The sequence below is a fragment of the Prionailurus bengalensis genome, chromosome B1 (genome assembly GCF_016509475.1).
Source record: "Prionailurus bengalensis isolate Pbe53 chromosome B1, Fcat_Pben_1.1_paternal_pri, whole genome shotgun sequence".
Taxonomy (NCBI): domain Eukaryota; kingdom Metazoa; phylum Chordata; class Mammalia; order Carnivora; family Felidae; genus Prionailurus; species Prionailurus bengalensis.
In genome coordinates this window covers 90,992,739-91,005,619 of record NC_057344.1, presented here as the reverse complement: position 1 = coordinate 91,005,619, position 12,881 = coordinate 90,992,739, and the positions used below count along the sequence as shown (strand labels likewise).

Sequence of the window (12,881 nt, the reverse complement as noted above, 5' to 3'; positions counted from 1 at the left end):
TCCACCCCTGCAGCCTAGAATAAATCCCACTTGATTGTGGTGAATAATACTTTTAAAGTACTATTTGGTTCGATTTGATAATATCTTGTTGAGAATTTTTGCATCCATGCTCATCAGGGATATTGGTCTGTAATTATTTTTAGTGGTGTCTTTGTCCAGTTTGGGAATCAAGGTAATTCTGGCCTCATAGAAATAATTTGGAAGTTTTCCTTCCATTTCTATTTTTTTAACAGTTTCAGAAGAATAGGTATTAATTCTTCTTTAAATGTTTGGTAGAATTCCCCTGGGAAGCCATGTGGCCTTAGACTCTTTGTTGGGAGACTTTTGATTACTGATTCAATTTCTCTGCTGGTTAAGAGTCTGTTCAAATTTTCTATTTCTTCCTGTTTCAGTTTTGGTAGTTTATATGTTTCTAGGAATTTACTCCTTTCTCCCAGATTGCCCAGTTTGTTGGTATATAATTGCTCATAATATTCTCTTATAATTGTTTGTATTTCTGCAATGTTGGTTGTGATCTCCCTTCTTTCATTTTTTTTTATATACTTGGATCCTTTTCTTTTTGATAAGTCTGGCTAGGGGGTTATCAGTTTTGTTAGTTCTTTCAAGGAACAAGCTCCTAGTTTTGTGGATTTGTTCTATTAGGTTTGCTTGTTTGTTTGTTTATTGAAGTGTTCCATATCATTTATTTCTGCTCTCATCTTTATTTTTTCCATTCTTCTGCTGGCTTTGGGCTTTATTTGCTGTTCTTTCTCCAGCTCCTTTAATGTGTACAGTTAGTTTGGGTATTTGAGATATTTCTGGCTTTCTGAGAAGGCCTGTATTGCTATTTATGTCCCCCTTATGACTGCCTTTTCTGAATCCTAAAGATTTTGGACTGTTGTCTTTTGATATTCATTTGCTTCCATGTATTTTCTGATTTCTTTCTTAGTTTACTGGCTTACCAATTCATTCCTTAGTAGGATGTTCTTTTTTTTTTTTATTTTTTATTTTTGGGACAGAGACAGACAGAGTATGAACAGGGGAGGGGCAGAGAGAGAGGGAGACATAGAATCGGAAACAGGCTCCAGGCTCTGAGCCATCAGCCCAGAGCCTGACACGGGGCTCGAACTCACGGGCTGCGAGATCGTGACCTGGCTGAAGTCGGACGCTTAACCGACTGCGCCACCCAGGCGCCCCTGTTCTTTTTTTTTTTTAATGTTTATTTACTTTTGGAGAGGAAGAGAGAGAGTGAGACACAGAATACAGAAGCCAGCTCCAGGCACTGAGCTGCCAATGAACTGAGTCTGAGAGATCATGACCTGAGCTGAAGTCAGATGCTTAATGGACTGAGCCACCTAGGTGCCCCTCCTTAGTAGGATGTTCTTTAACCTCCATGTATTTGTGGCCTTCACAAGTTTTTTTCTTGTCGCTGACTTCTAGTTTTATAGTGTTGCAGTCTGAAAAGATACATGGTATGATCTCAGTCTTTTTGTACTGGTTGAGGCCTGATTTGTGTCCCAGTATGTGGTCTATTTTGGAGAATGTTCCATGGGCACACAAAGAGAATGTGTATTTTGCTTCTTTACGATCAAATGCTCTAAATATATCTGTTAAGGACATCTGTTCCAGTGTGTCATTCAAGTCATTTCTTCCTTATTGGTCTTCTGCTTAGATGATTTGTCTGTTAAAGTGCCTTACTATTTTTGTATTATTTCAATGAGTTTCTTTAAATTTGTTATTAATTGACTTATATATTTGGCTGGACTACTTCCAGGTTGGGGGCATAAATATTTATAATTGCCAGATCTTGTTATATAGACCCCTTAATTATGATACAGTGCACTTCTTCATCTTTTGTTACAGTGTTTGGTTTAAAATCGAGTTTGTTTGGTACAAATGTGGCTACTTCAGCTTTCTTTTCATATTCTTAGCATGACAAATGAGTCTCCATCCCCTCATTTTCAATCTGGAAGTTTCTTTGGATATAAAATGGTCTCTTACAAGAAGCATATCAATAGGTATTTTTTTTATCCATTCTGATACCCTATGTCTTTTGATTGGTACATTTAGTCCATTTATTCATTTATCTTTAGAGTAGTTATTGATAGATATGGATTTAGTACCATTGTATTACCTGTAAAGTCTCTGTTCCTGTAGATTGTGTCTGTTCCTTTCTAGTCTTTGTCACTTTTGGCCTCACTTGCCCACTAAAAGTGTCCCTTTTAATAATTCTTGCAGAGTTGGTTTAGTGTTCGTGAACTCCTTTAGTTTTTGTTTGTTTTGTAAACTCTTTATCTCTCCTTCTATTCTATATCACAGTCTTGCTGGATAAAATATTCTTGGCTGCATATTTTTCTCATTTAGCACATTGAATATATCATGCCAATCCCTTCAGGTCTGCCAAGTTTCTGTGGATAGGTCTGCTGCAAACCTGATCTGTCTTCCCTTGTAGGTTAAAGGCCTTTTGTTCATAGGTGCTTTCAGAATTCTCTCTTTGTCTCTGTATTTTGCAAGTTCACTATGATATGTCTTTGTTTTAACATTTATCTATTTATTTATTTATTTATTTATTTATTTATTTATTTATTATATTTATTTTTGGGGAGTTCTCTGTGCCTCTTGGACTTGAATGCCTGTTTACTTCCCCAGATTAGAAAAGTTCTCAACTATAATTAAGTTTAAATAAACTTTCTACTCCCTTTTCCTGTTATTCTCCCTCTGGGACTCTTATGGTAAGGACATTATTGCTCTTCATGGAAACACAGAGTTCCCTAAGTCTCTATTAATGATCCAATAGTTTTCTTTCCCTCTTCTTTTCAGCTTCATTATTGTCTATAATTTTATCTTCTTATATCACTTATTCTTTCCTCTGCTTTTCCATCTTCATTGTAATTGCATCAGTCAGTTTTATTTCTCAGGGATAGCATTTTTTTATTTCAGCCTGACTAGTTTTTCAGTCTTTTATCTCTTCAACAAGTGTTTCTCTCTTGTCCTTTAGTCTTCTTTCAAGCCCAGCGACTATTCTTATGACTGCTGTTCTAAAACTTGTTCAGATATATGGTTTATATCTCTTTTGAGAAAATCCCTGGCTGTGGTTTCTACTTGATCTCTCTTTTGGGGAGAATTCCTCCATCTTGTCATTTTATCTAGGTTTCTGTCTTTTGTCTATAATTAAAGTTTCTTATGTTTCCTGTTCCTGAGAGTAATGCTATGTTAAGAAGGGGCCATACACTGTTCAGGTCCTGGCACTTCAGGAAGTGTTTCTGGTCTATGCTATGTGCACTCTGCTATTATGATTTGGCTGTTCTTTCCTCTATGTCAGTCCTCTGCAGAGTTCCTCCTTGCTTGTAGTGGGCAGTGTTTGTACCTTTAACTAGGTGTGCTTGGCTTGTTTCTTAAAATAAGCCTCATTAAAAAAAAAAAAAAAAAAAACAACAGGGGCGCCTGGGTGGCGCAGTCGGTTAAGCGTCCGACTTCAGCCAGGTCACGATCTCACAGTCCGTGAGTTCGAGCCCCGCGTTGGGCTCTGGGCTGATGGCTCAGAGCCTGGAGCCTGTTTCCGATTCTGTGTCTCCCTCTCTCTCTGCCCCTCCGCCTTTCATGCTCTGTCTCTCTCTGTCCCAAAAATAAATAAATGTTGAAAAAAAAAAAACCTGTTCTAAAAAAAGATAAAAGGAAAAGGAACAAAAGAAGGCAAGCAAACGAAAAACTATAAGCCTTATTCCAAAGAAAAAGGAAGGAAAGAAGGAAGGAAGGAAGGAAAAGAAAGAAAGAAAGAAAGAAAGAAAGAAAGAAAGAAAGAAAGAAAGCAAGCAAGCCTGATCTCCCAAAAACAGAGAAAGGAAATGAAAAAACAGAAACAAAAACAAATAAACACAAAACAAAAAACTGTAAGCCTGATTTAAAAAAAAAATTAAAAAAAATAAAGAACTAAAGCCAACGCTTTGGAGCACTCTATGTTCAGTAGTCTTGGTGCATGTGGGGGTCCTATGTTGGTCTTCTGGGGGAGAGGCCCACTATCCTGGCTGGTAGTCAGACCTTCCCTAGGAAAGATGCCCCTGCAGGGCACAGGGAGGCCTCCAGCCTCCATTGGGGCACTGTGTTGCTCACTGAAGTCCCACAGTGCTTGTAAACTGGGGGAAGATGGCGCCACCCCTCTCTCTCATCCCCAGGGCAGGGATTTCTCACCAGCTGCCGTTCCAGAAAACCCTCACAGATGAGTGAGCAATCTCCTTTTCTGAGTTCTCAGTTTCTGTCAGGTCCTCACTCTCAACTCCTGTGTCTGGGCTTTTAACGTGGTGCCACAGTGTTTTCTCTCTGGCGTGCTGTGGGAATTCAGGACTCTAACTCTTAAGGAACTGGCAAGGTACGGACCCACTACCCTCCTCTGGGGAAGAGCTTTACAGCACTGTGCTGGCACTGTTCTGTCCCAGGAAAGCAATCACATGGCTGCACAGGTGCCTGAAATTTATGGTGAAGCACAGTGAGAAGCTGTGATCAGGTTATCCACCCTCTGGGCACACCTCGGTCCCCTATCTTTGAAGTGCTATTCAAAGACTCAACCAGGTCTTTTGTCTTTGGAGAATCAATATACCCTCTTCCAAATGCACTCTAGGAAAAGGAATATTGTCTCCCAGTGCCACCCAGTGGATCCCCACACTACACTGTCTGCTGTCCACTCCCGGGCCTCAGCCCTCCTTCTCCCCAGGAGCACCACTATCTGCCTGGATCAACTTCAGTGAGTGGCACCAACTTTCAAAACCTCAGTATTTGAGCTCAACTGTTTGCAAAAACTTGTGGTAGTCTTTTCCTCCCTATTCCCCAGTCAGTGATTGGGAGGGGGGTGGTGCTTTTCATGCACAAATCCAATGTGATGCTTTCTCCCCTTCTTTGCTTCTCTTCATGAAAAGGGCTCCCTACCCTCTGTGGCACTAAAGCTTTTATCTCCCCCAATTCATGCCTCTGCACCTCATACCTGCCAAGTTCTCTCTCTCTCTCTCTCTCTCCCTCCCTCCCTCCCTCCCTCCCTCCCTCCCTCTCTCAAATTGTGCAGACCTTTCTCCCAATCCTCAGATGGATTTCCTAGGTGTTCAAAATGATTTGATGTTGATCTAGCTGTATTCAAGGGATGAGGCAAGCCCAGAGTCCCCCTACTACTCCACCATCTAACTCTGAATTAACTTTTGACTTGTCAAATATACATATACTTTCATTTCTTTAATAGCATATTTTTCAAAGAAATAATAGAGGCAGTAAAGCATCTAGATGAAATTCAGAAGTGAAAACTAGAACACTATATGTAAAGATGGAGAGATAAAAGGCTCATTTTCATAGACATCTAGGCTACATGCATTCGTGTTTGTGCTATATGATGACAAAGTACTAAGTGTACTTATCAGGAGAATGAGAAACCCTGCAGAAGCATAACATATGCACAAATGTTTGCAAATACTACATCCTGAGAAGTTTGGAATCATGTCTGACCCCTCCACCTGCAAATGGTTAAAACTTGAACAATTTAAGCAACATTTCTGATACCCAGAATTATATAGGTTAGAATTTTTGGAAACATCACAGATAATTGATAAAAGTTCCCATTAGCTTTTCTTATAATAGAAGATAATTAGCAACAATTCTGGATGGTAATAGTTTGTAAATATTTTACAAATACCTTTAGATTTATTTTGGATTCATTATGATACTCCTGTATCAGCCGACACTCCTCAGTCAGGCAACATATGCTAATAATTGTGATTTAATTCATAGAAGTACTTAAGCCAGCAATGAATTGGTTCATTTGTTTGAAATATGAAAGGAAATCAGAGTTGAGTTAAATTTTGTTTTCAATATATCCATTCAATGAGACAATGTATGTGCTTTATTCATACTTCTTTTACTTCTGATGATAGATTGCTTGAATAATGCAGTAAAATACAGAAGCCACAAACAAAAAATATAATGGATTTTGTATAGACAGTGATTAGTTTCAATAATTAAAGATTATATCCAATTAAATGGTGGGGCAGCCAAGTCATAAATTTTATTATTGTTGTTAGTGTTGGTTGTTACTGTTTATTGTTAAGTAAGATTTAGTAAATAAGATCAACATACATTTGAATTTAGAAGAGATTTGCCAGAAATTATTTCTTCTGGGTGAACAGAAATGGATATTTATTGCAACTGCAGAAATGGTAAAAATCGGCCGCTTAAAGTCAGGCATATTTAAGGAACTCATTACTTCTACTCAAGTATTCATTAAGTATACTTAGAAATGAACATTTAATGATTTTGGTTAAACATCAGAGTAAAAAGGTGTACTCTCAAATTATAAAATCTGTATTTTCCTTTACTAGTAGTTTAAAATAAGGGTAGTAGAAAAGAAAAATTACTTGTTATAAAATTTAGCTATTGAGATTGGCAAGTAATAAAATACGCTGATTTAGAATTATTTGCTAGAACAATGGTATCTGTATATCTACAGTTGCAGTAATTTTAGAGCTTTTCTGACTGCTATTGAATGCTTTAAATGTGCTGTGACAAATTAAACAATCGTGTTTATGTGCAATTTACAAAGTTCTTTTAATTTACTTTGTAATAAATACATCTTGAAACTACAAACCTTTAGGGGCACCTGGGTGGCTCAGTTGGTTGAGTGTCCGACTTCAGCTCAGGTCATGATCTCACAGTTCATGAGTTTGAGCCCCACGTTGGGCTCTGTGCTGATAGCTCAGAGCCTGGAACCTGCTTCCGATTCTGTGTCTCCCTCTCTCTCTCTGCCCCTCCCTTGCTTGTGTTCTCACTCTCTGTCTCTTCTCTCTCAAAAATAAATAAACATTAAAAAAATATTTAAAGGCAATTTATATGATATTCCAAGAATCAATCAAGTTTTTAATTCATATAAAACATTAGAGCAGTGTGAAATATATTATAAAAGATAACATTGAAAAGTAAAATGACTATAAATCATTAATTATATATATATTTTAAATCCTTGAAATCCCTCAAAAAACATTATTTATGTAAGTGAAAATAAGAAATTATTTTTCAAAAAAATGCATGCTCTGGGGGTCCTGGAGCAGACCCTGTGTGGACGAGCCAGACGGCTATTAGCACGTCAGCAGTTATTTGTTACTGACCACTTGCTATGTGTCAGTGACTGATCTGTGGGCTTCATGAGTTTTAACCCGTTTAATCCAGGCTACTCAGTAACCTGAGGAGACAGGAATTCTTACAATGCCCACTGTCACACAGATGCTATGAGAAAGATCTGGAATTCAAACCCAGGCAGCCCTATTCCCATTTGGCACCTTTAACCACCAGCCTCTTGCATCTTTTGTTTAAATGTATATTTTGAGAGAGAGAGAGAGAGAGAGAGAGAGAGAGAGAGAGAGAGAGAGAAAGAAAGGGAGGACAAGGGGCTATGCTATTATAATTAATGAAAAATGTGCCAAGTATACTTTTGTGAGCTTTGCTCAATCAATTTTGATAATATAATCCATTTAAGAAATAATATTTTATGAACTTATTTGCCTTTTAAATACACTGTTCTGAAATTTTTGCATTCATATGTTTTGTGGTTCTCATCTGCACACTCACTTTTCCTATCATCTATCTTTTTTGTTTTTAGTTTGCAATTATTCTTAATATCTATAATATATCTAAAGGAAAAAAGAGTAGTAGACAGGACCAAGTGTGAACAGCATGTTCACACAACATACAGATGCCAGCTCAATGATTATTTAAGCTTCACATTCCAAAATGATAATGTGTAGATTAATTTACTTCTAAGCAATTATATAAGATATCATATGTAAATGACCTATCAGAGTTGCTATCTAATAGTATTTATGTTATGCATGTTAGTTCTGTCCTTTTATTCCTGGGTAGAAATTATCTGAACATTTTGTGAAATGATTTAAGAGGCATAGTCTCCTCATTTATTGCTACCTATCCCATGGGTATACAAAAAAGAACAATAAATGGCCAAGGCATTTGGGGATCTCTGTCTCAGAAAATCAGTGAAACAATATTATAAGCAGTGGGTTCACAATTAAACAGACAGTATACATACTTCCCATGGTAAAATTATTGTTTTAATTATCAAACCTCTTCATTTGACAGATCTAAATAATATTGTTTTGAGTTAAATTAAGCATACCCTTGGATTTATCTATACATCCCCGATGTCAACTCCAAAGTCAAGTAGATTACAGTTTCTTGTTCCTATTCATAAATTCATAGTTTTTTTTTTCTTTTTCTTTTTTTGATTTAGGCATTCCAAGAAACAGTTAGTCTTTCACATATATATCTTTAATATATCTGATGAACTCTAATACTGAAGTAAAAACTAAAATACATCAGAAAAACACTAAGTTTGAGGCTTGACAATGCATTTATTCTGACCGTGTGTTAGTGTATGTAGATATGTGTGTTTTCTTTTTATATTTGAATGTTATCTTTGGTTTTCCCAAGTATACAAATGGTAATTTTGTGATCTTGTGCCCTTAATAAAAAGAAGTAAAGACAAATCTGCCACAATCATCATCCAATCCTACTGTGAGCAAATTAGTTTCTCATGATCACCCACGAGAGGCAAACATCTTCTTCCAGAACACTGGGGTTCCATTTCTGTTACTGCTTCTGGTACAGGAAATGACACTTTGGTGCCTGATAGAGTTTATTTGCCTCTTAGGTATACCACACTCACTGAAGCATTACACAATAATATTAACTTGGATTGTAAATTCAATGAACCAGTGCACAGCATCCCCAGTTCTATGCTATGCATAGCACCTAATTCACTGTAGGAAACTGTTTTCAGTTTGAATATTAGCCAAGAAAAAAAAATATAAGAACAAAGGTAGAAAATTACGAACAATAACATTAAAAATTAAGGTATATGTTAATTTTTCTTATCAATTGCATATCTGCTACTCCTAAATTTTCACTTCTCTAGAACCTAGTTCTATTCAACTAGTTTATTATTTTTCTCTAAGCATGTGTTGCCCTCTCCACCTTTTAAAACCTGGTAGTTGTTTTTATCTTCTATACTGATGATCTCACGGTCTCTATAGCTGATTTTCCTTGCAAGCTTCCTCTACTTTTCTTCTTAGTCACCAGACAGGAATGTAGCAAAAAGCCAAAATAAGGAAAAAAATTAATACCATAAAAAACTAGTTTTATCTCATAACTTTAACTTATATACCCCTTTTCTACTTCAACTAGAAAAGAAATTATAGTACTCGGATTTATTTATGCTCTCCAAACAAGACAATCTATTTCCAGAAAATTTATTTCACATTTTAACTCTTGTCCCTGTATCTATATAAAATACTTTAAAATAAAAGAAGAAACACAAAAGAAGAAATAAAAGATAAAAACAGCAATAAGTTCAGAATGTTTCTTTTTTTGAAAAACAATATTCCTGTAAAATGGCTTCAGTAAAGCTAATACAATGTTTATAATAAAATTATGTGTGTATGTGTATGTGTTGAAGATAGTAGGTGATACAGTAGAGAACATCTAAAAAAAAATCATTACGGTTCACTCTGGAAGAAGAACAAGATGTTTACCAGCTTTTTACCTTCACCTACTGAGCTATCTTAGGACCAGCTTGAGGCTGAAGAAAAGGGAAGATCCCAGAGATCACGACGGACCTCTCTGGTCTCTCAAAGACCATATGGGGTACCAGAAAAACTGGATACTGTGATTATTAGAGGATTTTGGAGATGGAGGTACTTTTCCAGAGACCTATATTGCCCAGTATCCACTAGATATGTGATGAAAGAAAAAAAAAATGTCAAATGCACAGGCCATTTAGGTAGATCCTGAAGGAAATTTAAATATAATGCAATTGCTCAGCCAGGACAGTCAAACGACAAGGTTATTTATGGCAAGTACAGTGACCTGGTTCCCAAGGAAGCCATGAATGCAGATGATCCAGACCTGCAAAGACCTGATGAAGAAGCCATTAAAGAGCTAACAGAAAAGACAAGGGTAGCCCTAGAAAAATATGTATCATAGAAGGTTGCTGCAGCCATGCCAGTGTGAGCAGCTAATAAACTAGCTACTGTTCTGTGTATTTGATACTCACCATCTCAACCAAGAGTGGCTTTCGATTCTGGAGCTAAACAGAGTTATTTGGATGGTGAGAATGCTGACAGATCCAGTGGAACCTCCAAGGTTCAAGATTAATAAGAAAGCTCCCCAAGGACCACCTTCTCCTCCTGTGCCTGTCATGCATTCTCCTAGCCAAAAGATGACCATGAAGGAGCCATAAGAATGGAAGATTCCTCCTTATATTTCAAACCGGAAAAATGCAAAGGGTTGTACAATTCCATTAGACAAATGTTTGGCTGCGAGCAGAAGAGGGTTGCAGACATTTCGTCTCAATGAGAACATTGCCAAGCTGGCAGAAGCCCACTATATTGCTGGCCAGAATGTTCATGAAGCTGTAAAAATGCATTCTCAAGTAGAGAGAGAGATGGCTCAAAAAGAAAAGAAGAAACATGGAGAGAATCTTAGAGAAACATCCCAGAAAGCCAGTGAGAGAAGAGCTGGGATCAAAACCCATGTGAAAAAAGAGGATTGGGAGACCCATGGGAGGGATGAAATCTAGAATTACAGGTAAAAAGACAGACCACATGACTGGAATCTTTCCAGGGAAGCTCCTAATAAGAGGTCAAAACTACAGACAAATGAAAATCGAGGTATCAGTGACGTCATCGCTCTTCATGTGCCCAATCCTCAGATGTCCAATGACGTTCAGTATGACCAAGAGCCCTTCAAGCAATCCAAGGGTATGGACAGTATTTTTACAGGTGTAAAAAATGAAATTTACAACATTTGTGATCAAGTCTGCAGAGGTGTCAAAGATAATGATGCAGAATATTTACAGGCCCAGTAAAATTCTGGACAAGGTCAGTATGGTGATGACCTAGAAGCCAGAATAAAGACCAACGGAGTTGTTCTCAATAAGGAGTTTTCTGGTTTGGACCACAGACAAAGAGGCCGAGAAGGACCAGTTCAGTTTGAGGAAGGTCCTTTTGATGTGGACAAGTTTTTGGAAGAAGCCAAATAGCCAAGTGGCTATAAAAGACTCAGATAGCAACCACCCCAAAGAACATGAGCATGAAAACAAGTAGAGGAGGAAGGAGTAGTTACACCTCTCTCCATAGTGAATGAACTTTTGGGGTACCTGGGTGGCGCTCCATTGGTTGACTGTTCAACTTTTGATTTTGGCTCAGGTCATGATTGCAAGGTTGTAGGATAGAGCTCCACATCGAGCTCTGCCCCGAGCATGGAGCCTACTTAAGATTCTCTCTCCTTCTCTGTCTCTGTCTCTGTCTCTCTCTCCATCCCCCTCCACTTCTCTCCCTGACTCACATGCTCTCTCTCTCTAAAATTAAAAAAAAAGTTGGGGCATCTGGGTGGCTCCATCGGTTGAGCGTCTGACTTCAGCTCAGGTCATGATCTCACGGTTCATGAGTTTGAGCCTCACATCGGGCTCTGTGCTGACAGCTCAGAGCCTGGAGCCTGCTTTGAATTCTGTGTCTCCCTTTCTCTCTGCTCCTTCCTTGCTTGTGTGCTCTCTCGCTGTCTCTCTTTCTCAAAAGTAAATAAACACTATTTTTTTTTTAAAGTTAATGAACTTTTATCCATAACCCTACTGATACAAGTCAGATGGGGAAACACTTTGTAAATGGCCAGAATAAAAACCAAATCTAGGTGTCAGACCCCAACACTACTTTTCATTACAGGAGTAAGCAGAAATGGAAAATTATCCGAACTATTTAATTTTTGTGTTTGTGCTTCTACATTTTAGCATTTGTAGAACATACTGCCCCATTCATGATATTAAGACCACTTCCTTTTGTGTGACATTAATATTTTGGGGTTGATACGTTGTGTAAGAATGACTGCTGATGAATTAAGTTGCCCCAACCACAGTGAGTAGAAGGATATCCATTCACATAGTGGACCAATCCTACCACACCACATTTGCCCCTATTGTGGTGTGTTTTAATTTGGAATGGGGAAAGTCAGCTCTTTCTTGGCACAATGATTTGTTTTAAGTAAAAACATTTAGACAAAAATAAAAACAACAGACTTGCTTAAGCTACACTTGGGGAAGCTTACTGTTAGAGAATATTATGTATCTTTTGGTCTAGCATAACTCACAATGCTATGATCTTTTTAATGCCCCTCAAAAATGATTATGCAATATTGATAGCCCATTTCTTTATGAGATCATCCTGAATGTGGGCTAGTTAGATGGAACCATGCAGAGCTTAGCAAGACAATTTGGAAATTAACCTGAAAGTAATAAGCAGAAATATAAAAATCATTTCTTAGAAGTTGAATGGAAGGGGATAAAAGGAGATTAAATATTAGTACAGAAATGCAAAAGAAGAAACAAGAATGGGTACTTAGACACAATGGGAAGAGAAGAAGGAAAAGAACACAGGAAAAGAGAAGGTAAAGGCAAGGATTTAGTATCCAGCTATCACTAATTCCCTTTGAAGGGCAATTCTCACATCTTTACACAGTTGGCTTCCGTATTTTAATCAATAATAGCTCATCCTGTGTTAGAAGGTCTTCCTTACATTTATTGAAATGTGCAAACTCTTCTCCTGGAGGCTTGTTTTTCTATAACACCTTGCTACCTCATGTGGAGTCTTTAGACCATCAATGGCAGCATCACCTGGGAGCTTGTGGGAAATACAGGCACGCAAACCCTACCTGGGCTTATTGAATCACAATCTGCAATGTGACAAGACCCAAAGTAATTTGTAAGACACATAAATACTTAAGAAGCACCACGTTTTATATAGTTTTACATGTTAAAAATAAGACTGCATTAAAATCTATGAAATTTCAAACCAGAATGATGAAGCATGGAA

The 12,881-nt window shown here is 37.6% G+C and overlaps 1 pseudogene; it reads left to right on the top strand.

Moving 5' to 3' along the window:
- The first annotated feature begins 9,543 nt into the window (after positions 1-9,543).
- Positions 9,544-11,163, top strand: LOC122469014 (annotated as a pseudogene).
- The last annotated feature ends 1,718 nt before the right edge of the window (positions 11,164-12,881 follow it).